The sequence below is a fragment of the Triticum urartu genome, chromosome 2 (genome assembly GCF_003073215.2).
Source record: "Triticum urartu cultivar G1812 chromosome 2, Tu2.1, whole genome shotgun sequence".
NCBI classification, from domain to species: Eukaryota; Viridiplantae; Streptophyta; class Magnoliopsida; order Poales; family Poaceae; genus Triticum; species Triticum urartu.
The window spans coordinates 270,754,679-270,775,832 of NC_053023.1; the positions used below are offsets into that span (position 1 = coordinate 270,754,679).

The 21,154-nt window shown below is 46.9% G+C and overlaps 1 pseudogene; it reads right to left on the reverse strand.

Moving 5' to 3' along the window:
• Nucleotides 1-19,003: 19,003 nt before the first annotated feature.
• LOC125536175 lies at nt 19,004-20,926 on the reverse strand (annotated as a pseudogene).
• Between the last annotated feature and the right edge of the window lie 228 nt (nt 20,927-21,154).

Here is a 21,154-nt window from a genome sequence, read left to right on the forward strand (position 1 = left end):
TCATATCGAACCGAGGCTGACAAGATCGTGAACATGAAGAAGCACTTCACGAAGAAGCTCACGAACAAAGATTTCAAGCTCGCGTGAAACGTCAAGCTCGACAAGTTCCTCCACAAGCTCGCCAAGGACATCAAGTTCACCAAGAGCATGAAGACAATGGGAATCCTCCACGACAAGAGCAACATGAGGTCGACAACCCTCCTCGCCAAGAGCACAACGAGTTTGACAATCATCAACAACCTGGGCGTCATCATCCCCGACCCCAACACAATGAAGAGCAACGCTATGGCAAGCTAAAGTTCACCATGCCCAAGTTCAATGGAAGCAACGATCCCAAAGAGTACCTTTCATGGGCATTGAAGGTCGACAAAATCTTCCGTTTGCACAACTATGAAGAAGAGAAGAAGATCGCGATGGCATCCCTTGAGTTCCAAGACTATGTCCTCATTTGGTGGGAACAAGTCATCGAGAGTCGTGAGGCAAGAGGTGAACCACCCATCACTATTTGGGCTCAAATGAAGGATGTCATGAGAGCACGCTTCGTGCCTACCTACTACAACCGTGACCTCTTCAAGAAACTTCAACTACTCAAGCAAGGAACCAAGAGCGTTGAAGAGCACTACAAGGAAATGGAGATTGCCATGATAAGAGCCAATGTCACGGAAGATGATGAGAAAACTATGGCTAGTTTCTTGAATGGACTCAACCATCCTATCAAGAAGATCACCGACTTCCAACCATATTCGAACCTCATCGATCTAGTGCACCAAGCTACCAAAGCAGAACGTCAAGTGCAAGACGATTACAAGTATGCCAAGTTCCCATCAAAGTCATACGGCTTCTCCAACACCCAAGCTTCAACAACTCCAACACCGTCTACCAAGCCTTCTACAATTAACGTCGACAAGTCGAGTTCCAAAAAAACTTCGACTACTCCAAGTCATCCTACTACGAGCAACTTCAAGCCGAGAGCTTCATCGTCATCTACCCCAACCGATGAGACCGTCAAGACGAGTTCCTTCAAATGTTTCACATGCAGAGGCCGAGGCCACAAGTCCTATGAGTGCACCAACAAGAGGACCATGATCCTCAACGACGACGGCACTTATGACTCAATGAGTGAAGGAGAAATGGAAGCCCTTGAGCAAGTGGCCATACACCGGCAAGTGAACAAAGAAGACACAGAACAAGTCTTTTGAGATGAAGATTCAAGTCCCGCTCTCGTTGTCTCCAAGGTCTTGACTCTCCAACATCAACAAGAAGACGACCAACGATGCCACATATTCCACACCAAGGCTGGCATCAATGGAAGATCCGTCAAGGTCATCATCGATGGAGGGAGTTGTCATAACCTCGCAAGTGAAGAACTTTGCTCCAAGCTCCAATTGCCCAAGACGAAGCACCCACATCCCTACAAAGTTCAATGGCTTAGCGACTCCGGCACTATCCAAGTCGATCATCGAGTACAAGTCTCCTTTGAAATTGGCGCCTACGAAGACACTTTGGAGTGTGACGTCGTTCCAATGACCGTTTGCCACCTTCTTCTTGGACGCCCATGGCAATTTGATAGAGGTTTCATCCACAACGGCCGAACGAACCACTACATCTTCAAGATGAAGGGAAAGGAATATGTACTTCGACCTATGTCTCCAAGCATCGCCGACAAGCAAGCCACCCATCGTGGAGAGAATAGTGAGAGAGCGAGCCGCCAAAAAGAGAGTGAGCGCCACAAGCCCAAATCGAGTGCCTCCACGATGAGCGAAAAGAAGAACTTAGTCCTATTTGCCACCAAAAGTGAGATAAGAGGAGTGTGTGAGAACCCATCTTGTGTCCTACACTATGTCCTTTTGTGCAAGGACAATGCAACACAAGCTAATACCTCTCACGCTATACCTTTAGTGTTGTCTTCTCTTTTGCAGGAATTTCAAGATGTTTTCCCCGACGAGCTACCTCCGGGACTACCTCCACTACGAGGCATCGAGCACCGCATCGACCTCATCCCCAGAGCGCCTTTTCCAAACAAAGCTCCCTACCGCGTCAATCCCGAAGAAACCAAAGAAATACAAAGGCAAGTAAAGTATCTCATAGACCATGGACATGTGCGTGAAAGTTTGAGTCCTTGTGTCGTTCCATTCATTCTTGTGCCAAAATGAGAAGGTAGCTTTCACATGTGCTCCGATTGTATACCTATCAATGCTATCACCGTTCACTATAGGTATCCCATTCCACGCCTTGATGATATGCTTGATGAACTTAGTGGTGCCACTATCTCTTCAAAGATTGATCTTAAGAGTGGTTACTATCAAATCCGCATACGAGAGGGTGATGATTGGAAAACCGCTTTCAAAACCAAGTTTGGGTTGTATGAGTGGTTAGTCATGCCTATGGGTCTATCGGAAGCACCGGGTACTTTTATGCGTCTTATGAATCATGTCTTTCGCCCTTACATTGGTGCGTTTGTTGTGCTCTACTTTGATGATATCCTTGTTTATAGCAAATCTCTTCAAGATCATGTCACCCATGTTCGAACCGTTTTGCAAACTCTTTGAAATGAGCATCTCTATGCTAACATGGAGAAGTGCCTTTTCGGCGTTGATAAGCTCGTTTTCTTGGGTTTTGTTGTTTCTTCTAAGGGTGCTCATGTCGATGACTCCAAGATCAATGCTATTAAGACTTTGCCACAACCAACCAACTTGCATCAAGTGCGTAGTTTCCTTGGTCTAGCCGGTTTATATCGTAGATTTGTCAAGGACTTTAGCACCATTGCTTCCCCTTTGGATGATTTGAGCAAGAAAAATGCACCTTTTGTTTTGGGACCATCCCAAGATACCGCTTTCAACGAGCTTAAGAATTTGCTTACTCATGCTCCCGTGCTTGCATTACCCAACTTTGACAAACCCTTTGAGATTCATTGTGATGTTAGTGGTAATGGCATAGGAGGTGTTTTAACGCAAGAGAAGCGCCCCATAGCTTACTTTAGTGAGAAACTTTCCGGAGCACAACTCAATTACCCCATCTATGACAAAGAGTTATATGATTTAGTGCGAGTTTGGCATGAATGGGAACACTATCTTCGCCCTCATGAATTTATCATTCATACCGATCATGAAATGCTCAAGTACCTTAAGGGTCAAACCAAGTTGAACAAGCATGATGCTAAATTGAGTGAATTCATTGAGTCTTTTCCTTATGTCATCACGTACATCAAAGGTAAGGAAAATGTTGTGGCGGACGCTCTTTCTTGCATATGCATGCTTGTTACTCAACTTGAATTGGATATCATTGGCTTTGAGCACATAAAAGACTTGTATGAGCATGATCCTACTTTTGCTACTCCTTATGCAAAATGTTTGACGCATACCTCTCGGGAACGTTATTACATCAGAGATGGATATCTTATGAGAGTGATGCGGAGCATCCCACATTCATCCCCATGTACACTCCGACTACTCTCCAAGCCCCAAGAGGACATACGACGAGACCTCGAACATATGCCATCGGACGCAAGGTGAACTCGCTCCTATTCGAACCATCACTTTCCATACGTGAGACATGGCTACTACCTCAAACATGTGTGCTATGCATGACCAGGAACCAAGAGGAAGCCCATGAACAAGAAGGCGAGGACACCAAGTGCAAGGAACGAGAACAAGAGCTGTGGAAGAAGCTCCAGCCACCGGACGACCGGCCAGGACCGGACGTCCAACGCCTGAAGACCCACCGGACGACCGGCCCGGACCGGACGACCGGTGACCCTGCACCCGAGCCAAAATGAGCGGACGTCCGACAAGTCCCGGACGTCCGACGCACTCCAGCGTCCGGACGTCCGACCGTCACCGGAAATCCGACGCCACCTCATCCGAGCTGAAACGCCGGACATCCGACAAGTATCGGACGACCGGACCCTCGCGAGCCACCGGACTTCCGATACCTGTCGGACGACCGACGCCTGTCTGTTCACGGAGATCGGGCCCGAGGCCCATGTACCCCTTCACTTCACCCCCATTTGCACTAAGACTATAAATAGACCTTCTCCACCTCCTAGTTAGGGTTAGCATTGGTTTAGCTCATATTTAGAGATAGAGCATTGGTCATCCACATCGGATCTACTCCACGAGAGAGACCGCGGCCTCTACGGAGAAGATCCCTTTGGATTCAAGACCTCATTGTGGAGAAGAACATCAAGACCTCCTCACGGAGAAGACCGGCTACCTTTGTATCATCCGTTGTTGACTTTGGATCTTGTATCCTCCTTTGTGTTCATGGATCTAGCGCATGTGTGATCCTACTTGTTGGCTTGAGTGTTCTCTTGTGTTCCCCTTGTGATTTTCCCCTCGTTTCCCTCCTCGTGTTCTTCGTGTTCATCGCGGGATCCGCTCATTTCGTGAAAGATCAGCTGATTAGGGTCCCTACCCTACATCATCTTGATATCAGGGCCGGCTTGTCTCATGATATCATCTTGGTATCATGAGCCACGTTGATCATGATTTCAAAGCCTCCCCTCTTCATTTTCTAGCCTAATTTTGTTGTGTTCTTCCCCAATTTCGAAAATCTCCACCAAAAATAGCCCCAATTTTTTTGTGATTTGTTGGTTTGAGGAAGTTTTGTTGATTTTGATCCATGGATTTGCTTGGTTTCAAGTGGATCTAGCATCTCCCCAAGTTTCCCCATCTTTCATCCACGAAATCTCATCAATTTTGACCCCAAAATCATCATTTTCCACCCAAAAACGTGCCCCGGATCTCACATCTCGCGTTGACCCCGAACCCGGACGACTGACACTTGACGGACGTCCGGAGCCCCTGGAACGACCGGACGTCCGACCTTTTCCAGACGACCGAAACCCCTAACCCGAGCCGAATTTATCGATTTCCGAGCCCTCCCGGACGTCCGGCCCCCGGACATCCGACCTTGTCCGGACGTCCGTAACCTGTAGTTTTAGATTTCAGCTGATTTTTGTTTCGGCCATAACTAATTCATCCGAACTCCGATTTTGACGTTCTTTAACTCGTTTTGAAGCTCTTTACATCCCCCTTCCCACAAAACTACTACCATCACCATTTGACTCCATCAAATTTTTAAGACTTTGGCATCTTTGCCTAGGTCTTCCACCACATCATCCGCTACACCACCACCGACTTCCGCAACCTAACCAATATTGATCCCCATCGCATTAGTGGTTGCTTGAGTGATTTGAGTCTCCTAAGGTGTCCAGGCTACTTAGGGATGGTTGCTTCTTCATCAACCACCACCACCACTTCCGCATAGGCTTACCAACCATACACTTCTTCCACACCGACATAACGCAATTTTGTTTGTGTTGAGAGTTGTGTCTCCTAAGGTGTTTCGGCTACTTAGGGACCGTGCGTCCAACTTCGACACCGTGTATAGTCCACCACCTTACCCTCCATTTCTGCATTGCGTACTCCACAACCCATCATTGCCATTCTGCAATTCCATTGAGCTTTCACAAAACCACCACCGCATTCCCGCTACCACCATTTGACATTTGACATTTGAGATTTTGAGTTCACAGTTTTTCTGTTTCCTAAGGTGTTTCGGCTACTTAGGGACGAGTCCCCATCATCTTGTTATCTCCATCAAGATCACCGCCACTCATCATCGACACGGACGGTAACCTCCATATCATCTTGGTATCGTGGTATCCCTCCATTGTATATTACCTTGCCATTGCATTGATAACCCCTAGCCCATTTTGCGTCACTTGCCTATCGAGACTAGCCATTTGAGTATTGCCAGCAACGTTACTTGTGCACATTAGTGATCTACACCTCCCATTGCATATATATCATATCATATTGGTATCATCATATCATCTCTTGTGCCTCAAGTTTGTTCCCGCATATATACAATTGCTATCTTGGTTTGTGCATTGTGCCAAACTGGCCATACAAAAAAAACAAGAATAAACTTTTAAGCAAAAGAGTGAACAAAGAGCTCGTAAGCAGTAGCCATAGCATCATACCACATTGCATATAAGATCATCTTGGATCACCTTGTGAGAAACACCGGGAACCATACGTACATAGCATACTTGGGGTAGAAAGTTATCCATTTTGCATCTTATAGGTTGTGCACAAGTGTCGTATCCGCCTATTGAGCAATCATGCTAGCGTCTCTCTTGAGTTGTGCAACACGAGCGTTTTCCGTGGATTCCACATTTTGTGCTCATCCTTGGTTGCACGACCCCATTTTATCTATCCGTGTGTGTGTTTCCGTGTGCCACATATTGCGATTGGTCTACTTGTTTCACTTGCAAATTTGTGAATCTCTTTCAACATTATTGACTCTTGCTAACATTTTGCATCAAATTTTTGTGCCACTATCCTCACCGAGCTCCACCATAAGCCTTATTTGTGTAGGTGTGAGAAACTGACAAGATTTGGTACCAATTGTGCTATTTCCTTGTTCCACATTGGAGTGATCATTGATCCACCTTCAACTTCGGTCAAGGTACATTTGGTATTCGTTCTTCTCTTTCTCCCACTCATATTGGCTTGAGTCTTGTGATGGATAGGCAAGGCATTTCATCTCCGGTATTCCACAACAACGACGGCGTGAACAACTACATCACCAAAGCGTCAATCTTCGATCTACAACAACATATGCAAGGTGCACAATCAAGATTGCGAGAGCGCATCGAGAACCTCTCCATCGACATTCGTCACTCCGAAGTAAGGAAAAGGGACTACATCTACAACAAGCTTTCCGCACAAAAGGAGAAGCAAGATGCAAGGATGGAGGAGATTCAGACCTTGTTGATCAACCGTTCTCCCCCTTCATCATCCTGAAGGCGGCGACGTTCAAGTCACAAGTCTTCGGAGCGCAAAAATGATGCAAGCGCAAGTCGTCCACGTCCACATCTCCATGGCGACCACCATCACGTTCGTGATCCACCTCATCATGAAGGGCAAGTCACCTCCAAGCAACATGTGCATGACAACGACGAACGACATCTACTACAAGCTCAAGTGCGACAACGACACCATCATCATGAAGATGCTCGCCAAGCGCAAATGTAAAAGTCCCAACAAGCTCTACTTCACGCCAAGGCCAAACCTCAAGAGCACAAGAGAAGACCGCGAGACAAGCACCACCAAGAGCACGCTACGGCTACTACCACCACCACTTCGGTATCTTCGCCAAGTGTTCTCAATGCATCTTCACCTTCGAACGTACGGCATCTTCGCCTACTTCCCATGAGTTCGCCTACATCAACATATTCAAGTACAAGGCAACCACCTACGAGCGAGGGTGACACTTCCATCTTCGGAAGCCCCTCAAGGAAGATGGCCGAGCATGGGAATTTCCCTCCAGTCATGGAGACGAGCTATGAGGTGCCACATCATATGGGCCTCCTACAACAAGACGGCGAAAAGAAGGTCGAGCAAGGGCCATCCCCTTCGACCACGGCAATGTGCATGAACCTCTTCAACCACTTGAAGAAGGCGCCCATATTGGACTCATACTTCGAGTCAAGCTACGATACCGCACATGAGACCTTATCTTTGGTCTTAGAGGAGAGTGATGATGTGCCATCTTCGGCCTTCATCCACGGCTACAACTACGACATAATTGAGCATGAAGACATTTGCACCAACATCTCTCCGACACCGACATGTGACGAGATGCCCCAATTGCAGTGTGAGGAGAGCCACCACCCCACAAGTGATATGAGTGGCTCCACCAACCATATGAGTGAGAGCATCCGAGAGGGAGTGAGTGAGCCACAACACTTAGTGAGTGAGGTAGTTAACACGGCATGTGAGGCCACTTTGATTTCTAACAACTTAACCTCTACTCCTAGTGTGTTTTCTTGTTTGGTGCTAGGTCTCCTACATGACGACACGCCTATCCTCGACGAGTCCATGCCTCCAATGGAGACAACGATGGACATGGTGGAAGAAGATGCAACCCCCCCCCCCACATGGTTCCATCAAGATGAACATGACCACAACTTGCTCTTCGACACCTCACCTACAACACACGAGCGATGCTCCAAAGGTAACATAGGTGATGGTGCTTCTCTTGTCCCACTAGTGGACTATCTCACCAATGATTGCTTGCATGATGTTGACACACCTATTTCCATGCTCCATGCTAGTGCGACTTCTTCATGTCATGACTTACCTATTTATGATGAATATGATGACGAGCATGTTGAGTTGCCTAGTTGTGATGTTATGCTCAATAGGATATCATGTGCAAATTCTATTTGTCACATCATGTTTGATAATCCTTTGAACTTGTCATATGCTATGAGTGAGATGTCCCATGTTGCATCATTTCAATCTCAACATAGTGACTGTGCATGCCCCATTAGAATACATCCCATTTGCACTTATGGCATAGATGAAAAAATGATGGTCATTGGCTTTTGTTTTTCATGTGATGATATTGCCATGCCTCCTTTATATGATTTGCGCAATTCATCTACTATGTGATGCCATGATCACATAGAACCCAATATGCTTTGTTTTGGATGTTGTCAATATTCTCCGTGTGATGTTTCCATTAATGATCATGAGGAGACCCCGATAGTTTCCTCATACATATTAGGAGATTTTGATACATTCCATACTTTGCATGATTCTCATAATTTCTTGCACCGTATGCATTCCATGAATAACAATGCTCTACATGTTGCGAGTGATGCATTACATCCTTTGAGTCTCCATTATGCTATACATAACAACAAATCTATCATGATGGATGACATGTTTCTATATCACTCATCTCATTTATTTGAGCATTGGATATTTTGTGCTAACCAACACAAGCACGTGCGCATCATGATGGATGATGTGTACATCTACCATGCACACACAATTTTCCCTTTGTCTTTGTTTTGTGTAGGTACTCATGTACACTCGTCAACCTCTCAATCCCAAGAGTTGACGAAACGAGCTCTTGAGAGCAAAGATGACTTGGGATCGCGTGAACTATCTTTCCCACCTCTCTCTCACTTGGATCTCACATGGCTATGGGCTATATACCGCTTGTCGCTTCATGCTCATTTTCCCGTGTTCACTTTGCATGCTATGCTTACTTCTATGCCTTTGCCATGCAATTGTGACCCTTGCGTGCATCTACCCATGATTCACCATTATGCTATTCCTATGTGTATTTGCATGCTTGGTGTAGATCCTTGTTGCTATTGCCATGTTTATCATGTGCCTCATGCTATTGATCCTATTTTGCTCACATCCTCCTTTCATGCTTGTGCTATGTCATGTGAATTATTCATACACACTATTTGCACACATGACATACTTGACATGATTCCTTCTAGTATGTTGCATCTTCGTTGTAACGCCCCAAGACCGGAGCTTCAGATACCTTCCATGGATTCCGGGTTTCGTCGTGTGATTTGTTTGGTTCTTTGCATTCGTCATTGCATCATGTTGCATTTCATCATGTCATCATGTGCATTGTGTGTTTTTTCATACATATTAAGTTGTTGCATGTTCCATGCATGAATCTTGCTTCATCACCTTCTCCTTCCCTCTCACTTCCTTCTTCTTTCATGTCTTTGCAAGCGACCTTATTCCTCCTCCATTAATGTTCATCTTTTCCCTATAAATCTTGCCTCTTTCCTACACCCTCTCTGTCAGACTTCATCCCATTTGAAGTTGTTTTGGTCAGGTTAAAAAATGATTGAAGTTTGAGAATAATTCAAACTCTAGTTATTTTTCTACCTTCTAAAAATGCCTGAGCAATTTATTCAAACCTTACATAAATCCAGGGTTCTAGATATATAGTTATATATCTCATATCTCTAACCAAAAACCCCTGGATTTTCCCCTTTGTTGGTTGTTTATTTATATAAACAATAATTTATAAAGGAAAGAATTTAGAGGGAGAGGGAGCCAGCAGCCAGGCCGGCCTGCTTCCTCGAGGCCCAGCAGGCCCATCTACCGCCACTCCTTTCCTAACCCTAAACCTCTCCCTGGCCCAACCCTCATCTCCCTCGCATCTCCCCAGTGCCGCCAGGAGCCCTGCGCTCGATTCCATCTCCCCTTTCCCTCCCGCAGCACAGCCACCTCCTGCTCGATCTTCCTCTGCTCCCTTCTCCTCGCTGCGATTCTCCCATGCGCCGCCCTGCCATGGCCGCGTCTTCCCCCAGCCAGCGCCGCCGCGCACACACACACACCCGCACAACACCCCGCAGCTAGCGCCAGGAGCTCGCCTCCTCTTCACCATGGCCTCGAGCCCGATTCCCTCGTCCTTCTCCTCCTGTCGCCACGGCCTTTCTCGCTGCATATCCGCCACCCCAGGACAGCTCCTCCGGCCTCCCCATCCTCTGTTTCGCCTTGCCTCGCCTCCTGCTCCCCCGTGCCTCACGAACCGCATGTGTGGCCGCGTCCAACGCCTCCCGCTCCATCTGCCATGGCCTCACTTCGCCAGTGCCGCGCCTCCATCGCTCGGCGAGCTCCGTCACCAGCCGGTCCCTCCATCGCGCCTCCCTGCTTCGTCTGACCGCCATGTCACCATGCTCCAGCGCCGCTTCGAGCTCGTCATCCCCGACCTCCTCCGTTCGGGATATCGTCATTCCTCGTCGTCCCGTTGTCGGAGTTCACGCCCAAGGCCTGCTGCAACCTCACCTTCGGCCTCGCCATGGTTCCCCTGCACAAGCTGCTTCCGGCAAGGACGTTACCCCACTGCCTTCTCTTGTCGAGACCGAGACCCCGGGAGCGTCAAGTTTCTTCCACGATGCCCGAACGACTACAGGCCGAGACGCCAAGTCCGACGACCACTGAACAGGGAACATCGCCAAGTACCGCGACACTCAGATCCCTCGGATCAGTCAAGTGCATCTATGAAAACGTGTATGACCGTCGTCGAAGTTGCAAAGTACCTCTACGCAAGAAAAACGCCAAGTACATGGATACGCCGAGCTTCTCTCCGAATGTGTGTACGACTACCGTAGCGCCGAAGACCTTGGATGCTCGAACGAGTACCGAATGAAACGCCAAGTACCACTATCGCCGAGTACGACTACTTCCACGATGATATGAGAACAACTACCGTCGACCCTCAAAGCCTCCATGGACGTCAAGTCCCTCGCCGTGATCCCGAACATCTACGGAAAATTGTGCAACTAAGAACGTGAACGACTACCGCCGCCAAGATCACGAGTACCTCTACCGTTGTCATGTACCCCTACTTCCACTACCGAACCTCTCGAGAACGTCTACTTCCCCTACACCGCATCGAACATGAACCCCTCTGATAACGCACGCTTCGAAGGTATAACCTCGAGACGACGTCCGTGAACGAATGCATGTGTGATGTATGAGTTGCTCGTGCTTGCTCCGTGCTCGAATTGTCGGTGCACGTTGCCCCTCTTTTGCCTTGTCACCATCGCCGACTCATGGGACACCCGGTATCCGGGAGTGCCCCACCATCTTTTGCACGCATCCACACACTTCTCCTTCGCTTCGGTATCTCAATCGAGTTACCGGAACCAGGACGTTGACGTTGCACCGTTTTCGGTATCGTTGCCGTGGCACCCCTTTCTTTCCGCCACGATGACAAATGCCTCATATCTTATCATGCCAACTTTTTCATAAATTTTGCATATAAACTTGAACATGCCATTCGCATCATGATAATAACATCGAAAATGTTTAAAATTGTTGTTGCACCAAATTGCTAAATGCATATGGGGATTTACCGGATTCGTTATTTGTTATATCCGGCCCCATTTAAATTGTTTAGATGGTGTAGTTTTGTTATGCCTCATCTCTTGCCATGTTTAACAACATTTAATATTGTTGGGTACCTAAACGAGAGAGAACTAAATAATTGATGTGGTGTTCCGTCAATATGCAACACTTAACTTGTAGATTTGTTTGTGCATTTTGCCATGCCATGCCCTCTTTAAACCGGACATGCATCATACTTGGTTGTGCATCATGCCATGTCTATGTGGTGGTTGTTTACTATGTTGTGTGCTTCTTTCCGGTGTTTGCTTCTTTGGGTTGGATTCGATAACGTCCCGTTTGTGAGGACCCGTTCGTCTATGTTCGTTTGTCTTCCGCATGGACTCGTTCTTCTTCCTTGCGGGATTTCAGGCAAGGTGACCATACCCTCGAAATCACTTCTATCTTTGCTTGCTAGTTGCTCGCTCTTTTGCTATGCCTATGCTGCGATACCTACCACTTGCTTATCATGCCTCCCATATTGTTGAACCAAGCCTCTAACCCACCTTGTCCTAGCAAACCGTTGTTTGGCTATGTTACCGCTTTGCTCAGCCCCTCTTATAGCGTTTGTTAGTTGCAGGTGAAGATTGAAGTTTGTTCCTTGTTGGAACATGGAGATCTTGTTCCTTGTTGGAACATGTTTACTTGTTGGGATATCACAATATATCTTATTTAATTAATGCATCTACATACTTGGTAAAGGGTGGAAGGCTCGGCCTTATGCCTGGTGTTTTGTTCCACTCTTGCCGCCCTAGTTTCTGTCATATCGGTGTTATGTTCCCGGATTTTGCGTTCCTTACGCGGTTGGGTGATAATGGGAACCCCTTGACAATTCTCCTTGAATAAAACTCCTCCAGCAATGCCCAACCTTGGTTTTACCTTTTGCCACCTAGCCTTTTCTTTCCCTTGTGTTCTGCAGACTCAAGGGTCATCTTTATTTTTAACCCCCCCCCCCCAGGCCAGTGCTCCTCTGAGTGTTGGTCCAACCTGTCAGCTGCCGGTGGCCACCAGGGGCAACTCTGGGCTGGCCTACCCGTACCTAAGACAATCTGAGTGTGCCCTGAGAAAGAGATATGTGCAGCTCCTATCGGGATTTGTCGGCACATTCGGGCGGTGTTGCTGGTTTAGTTTTACCTTGTCGAAATGTCTTGTAACCGGGATTCCGAGTCTGATCGGGTCTTCCCGCTAGAAGGAATATCCTTCGTTGACCGTGAGAGCTTGTCATGGGCTAAGTTGGGACACCCCTGCAGGGTTTTGAACTTTCGAAAGCTGTGCCCGCGGTTATGGGCAGATGGGAATTTGTTAATGTCCGGTTGTAGAAAACCTGAAGTTGACCTTAAATAAAATACATCAACCGCGTGTGTAACCGTGATGGTCTCTTTCCGGTGGAGTCCGGAGAGTGAACACGGTTGTTGGAGTTATGCTTGACGTAGGTTGTTTTAGGATCACTTCTTGATCATAGTTCATCGATCGTGCTTTTGCCTTCTCTTCTCGCTCTCTTTTGCGTATGTTAGCCACCATATATGCTAGTCGCTTGCTGCAGCTCCACCTCATACCTTTACCTTACCCATAAGCTTAAATAGTCTTGATCGCGAGGGTGCGAGATTGTTGAGTCCCCGTGACTCACAGATACTTCCAAAACCAGTTTGCAGGTGCCGATGAGTCCGTGCAGTTGACGCAACTAAGCTCAAGGAGGAGCTCGATGAAGATCTTGTCCTTTGTGTTGTTTCGTTCTAGTTGATCAGTAGTGGAGCCCAGTTGGGGTCGATCGGGGACCTTTGTCGCATTTGGGGTTCTTCTTTTATTTTGGTTCGTAGTCGGACCTTGATTGTATCTGGATGATGTAATGCTTTATTCATGTATTGTGTGAAGTGGCGATTGTAAGCCAACTATGTATCTTTTTCCCTTATGTATTACATGGGTTGTGTGAAGATTACCTCACTTGCGACATTGCTTTCAATGCGGTTATGCCTCTAAGTCATGCTTCGACACGTGGGAGATATAGCCGCACCGAGGGCGTTACATTCGCACTACTAGCTTTCTTGCCTTGATTCACATGATTGCTTGGTTTTTCGCATCACCCATGTTCCATTCTTACTTGCTTTCTTGGGTTGATGACGTATATGTTCATGCCTCTCACATGATATATTTTGTTCATTGTCACTTGCCTCCAATTGATACATCTATGATTATTGATCTTGGAGACTTGGACACTTCACTTGTGATGCATGCTTGCTTGATTGCACCTATTGTATTTGGTTGTTCTCGCATCTTATGCCTCCATACTATGAAATGCTCACTTGTCCTTTCTTATGATGAGCATGATGCATACACTTGTTGGGTATCTTACCACACGAATGATAGGTTTTGCACTTCCGCTAACCTCATTTGTTTTTCCAAGTGTTTGTCATGTTCTTTCATTTTGGAGGATTCACAAGGTGGTGCCGTTATGCGACAACTTGGTCATGCGAAGGCATACACAATGAGCAACAACAACATTTGCGAGAATCTCCTAAAGGTGACCTCCTTCCCTTTGAGACATCCTCACATACGCATATTGGATGGGTCATTCATTCATTGTTGTTTCCTTCTTGTTGTCTACATGGTACATCTCGCGAACGGAGGAGCGACATTGAAGATTGGCTCTATGGACCTTCACATTGAGCAGCGCTCGGACTTAGTGGATGCACCTTCGAACCTCCACTCATGCCACGACGTCGAGCAATGGTACACCAACACCTCCATATTTGTTGATTATGCTCACACATGTCATGCTCGATGGACATATCATACACATGAAAAATTTGCATCTTATGCATGGATTGACTCACATTATGATTGCCTTGTTGCATCTTGTATTCCCATGTCATCCATGATATATGAGCTTGTGCATTTCCTTAGCAAATTTGTTGTGATCTAACTTGATGACATGTTCATACATCATGATCTTATTGCCTACCATCAATTGCATGATCACATCACATTGAGCATCCATTACCATATTCATGCTATTGATAAACCGTCTCACTATGACATCATTTTGCACCATGGTTGCATTGATCATATTCATCCTTTTTCTCCCATGAATGCTTTGCATACCATTCCATCTCTTTTGGATAAACTTCATGCACCTTGTCATGATCAATATTGTCGCACGGACACATGTTTACTTGATGGACACTTTGCGTGCGCTAACCATTGTATTTCCAAGTGTACTTCGTGTTTTCTCATTTTGCATGTACCACATATCGGAGACACCTTGGAGTACTTGGATTGCGCCATGCTTTCAACTCCGTCCAACTACAAGCCCGTCCACGACAATCGTTTCCATGGTGATGAGGATCACGACCCGAGGTCGGATCTTTCCCAAGGGGGAGGAGATGATGCGGAGCATCCCACGTTCATCCCCATGTACACTCCGACTACTCTCCAAGCCCCAAGAGGACATACGACGAGACCTCGAACATACGCCATCGGACGCAAGGTGAACTCGCTCCTCTTTGAACCATCACTTTCCATACGTGAGACATGGCTACTACCTCAAACATGTGTGCTATGCATGACCAGGAACCAAGAGGAAGCCCATGAACAAGACGACGAGGACACCAAGCACGAGGAACGAGAAGAAGAGCTGCGGAAGAAGCTCCAGCTACCGGATGACCGGTCGGGACCGGACGTCCGACGCCTGAAGACCCACCAGACGACCGGCCCGGACCGGACGACCGGCGATCCCGTACCCGAGCCAAAATGAGCGGACGTCCGACACACTCTAGCGTTCGGATGTCCGACCGTCCCCGGAAATCCGGCGCCTCCTCATCTGAGCCGAAATGCCGGACGTCCGACAAGTACCAGACGACCGGACCCTCGTGAGCCACCGGACATCTGATACCTGTCGGACGACCGACGCGTGTCTGTGCAGAGAGATCGGGCCCGAGGCCCATGTACCCCTTCACTTCGCCCCCATTTGCACTAAGACTATAAATAGACCTTCTCCACCTCCTAGTTAGGGTTAGCATTGGTTTAGCTCATATTTAGAGATAGAGCATTGCTCATCCACATCGGATCTACTCCACGAGAGAGACCACGGCCTCTACGGAGAAGATCCCTTTGGATTCAAGACCTCATTGCGGATAAGAACATCAAGACCTCCTCACGGAGAAGACCGGCTACCTTTGTATCGTCCGTTGTTGACTTTGGATCTTGTATCTTCCTTTGTATTCATGGATCTAGCGCATGTGTGATCATACTTGTTGGTTTGAGTGTTCTCTTGTGTTCCCCTTGTGATTTTCACCTCGTTTCCCGCCTTGTGTTCTTCGTGTTCATCGCAGGATCCGTTCCTTTCATGAAAGATCAGCCGATTAGGGTCCCTACCCTACATCAGAGAGCTAACAAACTTTGCATCCCCGAGTCTTCTCTTCGTTTGTTGCTTTTGCAGGATCTCATGGAGGAGGACTAATGGGACATTTTGGACGTGACAAGACTTTCGCTACGCTCTCCAGAACTACTATTGGCCAAGATGTTTCACGACGTCAGCCGCTTCACCAACCGATGTTCTACATGTCACAAAGCTAAGTCTAAAGCTCAATCCCATGGCCTTTACATGCCTCTACATATTCCATATCAACCATGGGAAGATATTAGCATGGATTTTGTACTTGGCTTGCCTAGGACTAGAAATGGAAAGGATTCGGTATTTGTCGTTGTGGACCGATTCTCTAAGATGGCACATTTCATTCCTTGCAACAAGATAGACGATGCTTCACATGTTGCCAATCTCTTTTGTAGGGAAATATTGCGTCTACATGGGGTGCCAAAGACGATCGTATTGGACTGCGACATCAAGTTCCTAAGGGAGAGTTCTTTTTCTAGCTTTTTTGGGCTTCCAGAATAAGCTGCCCCCTCCCCAGCTTATTCTAGAAGCCCAACCAAAATTTTCTTTTTAGAAGCCTACTAGTCAAGTCTCAACTACTAGGATTCTAAAAAAATAAATTTGGTTGGGCTTCTAGAATAAGCTAGGTAGGGGGCATCTTTTTGCAGCTTATTCTAGAAGCCACCAAAAGAACTGGCCCTAAGCTACTTTTGGAAAACCATATGCGCCAAGCTCGGATTCAAGCTACTCTTCTCCACGGCGTATCATCCACAAACCAACGGCCAAACGGAGGTGACCAACCGCACACTCTCCGCTCTACTTCGCGTGCTCATCAAGAAAAACATCAAGGAGTGGGAGGAGTGTCTACCTATCGCTGAGTTCGCCTACAACAGAGCAAGACACTCAACAACCGGCAAGTCCCCCTTCGAGGTCGTCTACAGATTCAACCCATTGTCCCCATTGGACATTCTTCCTCTACCACTACAAGAGCGCATCAATAGGGATGCAGGTGCACGTGTGAACCATCTCAAGAAGGTGCATGAAGATACAAGGCAAACCATCGAGCGCCAAGTACAATGAATTGCGACCAAGCTCAACATCAACAAGCAAACCATGGTATTCGACATTGGTGATCTTGTGTGGCTACACCTTCGCAAAGACCGCTTCCCCACTGAATGCAAGTCCAAGCTTCTACCTCAAGTGGATGGACCCTTCAAGGTACTTGCATGCTACAACAACAACGCTTACAAGATCGACCTCCCACGCGACAGTACAATGTGAGTGACATCTTCAATGTCAAGGACCTCTCGCCCTACCATGGTGATGAAGAATTCGATCCGAGGACGGATCTTCCCCAAGGGAGGGGAGATGATGCGGAGCATCCCAAGGTCATCCCCATGGACCTACCATCGTCTCAGCAAGTGCCTTGCAGACCCATGACACGAGCATGTGCAAGAGCTCTTCAAACCGAGGTGACATCTCTCCTCTCACAAGTTCACTTCAATGCACATGAGACATGGATACTACCTCAAACAAAGACATTATGCATACTCAGGTATCAAGGAGTTAGCCGTGAAGAATCTAAGGAGCAAGGAGAATCAGAAGAGGAAGATGGATGTGAAGAAGAAGAGATGCGGAAGAAGCTATAGGCTCCGGATGACCGACCAAGACCAGACGTCCGACGATCTCCAGGCTCCAGACGTCCGACCAAGACCGGACGTCCGACACACCCACACCCGAGCCGAAACTACAGATTTCCGAAGCCCTCTGGACGACCAACGCCCGGACGACCGACCCCGACCGGATGTCCGACCGAAGCACACCCAAGCCGAATCTATGGACGTTCGAAGAGCACCGGACGTCCGGACCCTTGCTAGCCTCCGGACGACCGGTGACTCCCGGACGTCCGGCGCCTGTGTGCTGTTACGTGTTGGGCCGCAGCCCATGTACCCCTTCGCCCACCTAGACTATATATACTCTTCTCCTACCTACATTTTAGGGTTATCAAAGGATTAGCTCATATTTCGTGTGAGAGCTTTGCTCATCCACTTGGTTACCTTCTCCTTGGAGATAGCGCCTCCTCGGAGAAGATCCGCCAAGCAGATTCAAGACCCCTTTACGGGAAGAACCTCAAGACCTCCTCACAGAGAAGACCGGCTACCTTTGTATCATCCCTAGTTGACCGTGGATCGTGTGATCTCTTATGTACTCAAGGATCAAGCATATGTGTGACTATTTCTTGTTGGCTTAGTGTTCCTCTCGTGTTTTCCCTTGTGTTTCCCCTCGTATTTCCCCTTGTGTTCTTCGTGTTCATCACGGGATCCGGTCCTTTCATGAAAGATCGGCCCCTAGGGTTCCTACCCTACATCACCATTCCTATTTCTAAATAACAAATATTACCGCAGCGCTAATAAAAGGGTTTGAAAGCTCTAGGTGGTATGATAAGCGGAATGAATCAAAAAAAGTGCATCATGAGGGTTGGGGATTTAGCATACGCTCTACTATCAATTATAGGTTCACCTATGCCCCAAGAAGGAGGTGCAGACGTGGAATTCAATAGATTTAAGCAACTTCAGTATGCGGGCAGCAATGTTGTTTGGAATCCAAGAGAACTTTGAATCAGAGGAATGACCAACACAGCTGGCATGGCTTTGTTGAATCAGGATTTGATGATAGGAACTTTGTTGAAATAACTTCTTTACCTCCCGTAAAATCCTTTATGCCTGATTTTAGTACTAACAATAAATGGCTAAAAACATCCTATTTTTTATGGTAAAATATGGAAAATCATATGGGAAACGAATAACGAATGGAAGTAGCCTAGCCTTTTCTTTTAGTCTCGGTCTCTAGATTCCCTTGTTCTTAGTGTAGCTAGCACTTGTTATTGCAGTCAAGGAGCCAGGAGCCTTCAATCACATTTGAGCTTTATGCTCTTCTCCTTCTTGGGGGTCGACCTGTAGTAGCAGGCGTATAGGAGAGGCCGAACAGCGTAGCGAGGCCATTGGGGATCTGCAGTGCACAAACGAAGAGCCTGCACGGTTAGAGAGACACTCTCAAGTTATATAAAATTTGGTTGGAACATGAAGATGGAGATATTATTGACCGTGACGTAGAGGTCGAATTTGATGAGAGCGTAGGATGTCCAGCGGACGCCGTTGAGGAAGCTCACCAGCGATAGGAAGAAGGGCATGTACTCGACGCTCTTGGTCTTGATCACTTTACCCTACACGCAACCCACAATACACATTAATTCCTCCCCGCAAAAATATATATTCATTAATTCCAAGCATAGGATGCAACAACTCGAGCTTTCCATATATAAAGATTGATTCTATGTTCTATGTAAAATGTAAATAAATTCAGCAGGTAATATTGGTGAACTCTACACCTGGACCACATGACCGACGAGAAGAAACCGACATACAGGATCCCTTTTCCGTTTCAACGTGATCATCTCACAGAGTTGGCAAGGGAAGATCACAAAAAGCACAGACTGGTACAGGGACACATGTACTATCTCCATCCAAGAACACATGATTCGAAATCTGGCACACCTAAAACTTGCATCCCCTAGGTGAACACATATGTTTATGATGAAGCTGAACATGGCAGATTTCATTAGATGAAATATTCCTCCCGTTCCAGACCCGTCACTCAACAGCCAACGAGTTTGGTGAGAACAACAGAATAAGTTTGGTTGGCTAATCAATTGTACAACAGAACTGCCTGTATTGAATGCAACTGCAAGTAACCAAGGATACCGCATCGATAATCAGAGGACACGTAGGGGCTACGGTATCTTTTTAGGTAGAAATGAACAATAGGCCTTTTGACAGAACATAGAGCAACATGTTCTTGGGATGTGCCACATGAACACCATGACAGTTTATCCCAAAAGGTGGCACGTTGGTTTTTACTAGTAAAAAGGGTTAAAGAAGAGATTTGACACGATGGTTAAAACAGGACCATTGATGCATCTTTTAGAGATGGATTTGGTTCCAAAATTGTCTCCCGCATCCATGCTTCCAGAACAAATAGCAACTAAGGTATGCTAATAGTGGTACATAATGAATGCCTCAGCTATAACCTAATGAGTCACTTTCCCCGAGTAAGCTGCAATATCCTTCACAGATCATGGTGTCTAGATCATGCAACATATTTGAAAGATGATGGAAACCCATCATTAATCAGTAATCAGAAAAGAACCTGGAGACTAGAGAATATGAATATGGCTAATTTGTTCTTAAATAGAAGTTCCAGAAGAATTAATATCGGCTGTTTTAATCTTAAGCAGTAGAACCCCTGAATCACCAATCCATTTTGAACTTCAAAGGCAACGTGTCACTGATAGCTGGGTCCAAAAAATCCTTGACTGACCCAGCAGTAAGTGACCATGCATGACAACTTAACCTATGAAACCCTCATCCACACAACACCAACAACATCACCTCTGCCACCAACCGAAGGGGAATGCACGCCTATTCCCCAACAATATCACTAACATCTACCAATATAGATCTAAAAAGATATCTATGCACGTGGATCAAGAGCGGGATCGATGGGTATGTACCATGATGGTGAGCGGGCAGGCGTACATTGCAGAGCCGAATATGACGCAGAGGATGTCGTAGAACACCCAGAGCATGCAGTTGAGTAGCGTCGCTAGGTACAGGTTTGACTTGAACTCCTCCACGTCCTTGTTCTTGATGATCCGCTAGAACGTCGGCCTGCACATGTACAAGCAAAAAGCAAGCGCCCCCTCATTAGAATCAAACCCTAATTACCAACCACCTTCCATACAGAGTAGACTAGACAAGAGGACGAGGGGCATGGCGGCGGCTTACACAGGGAGAGGAAGAGGCTGCAGGACATTGCTGACGACGTTACGGGCCGCATTCGGGGAAATCATCTTACTTTGCTCGCCGCGAGTGGGTGGGGACTTGGGATTGGTTTGGATTGGACGGTGCATGCGGTGAAAGGGAGGGAGAGAGAGCCAAAGCAATTGAGATTTGGGAGGCGGTTGAGATCGAGGGATTAGCTTATATAGATAGACACGATG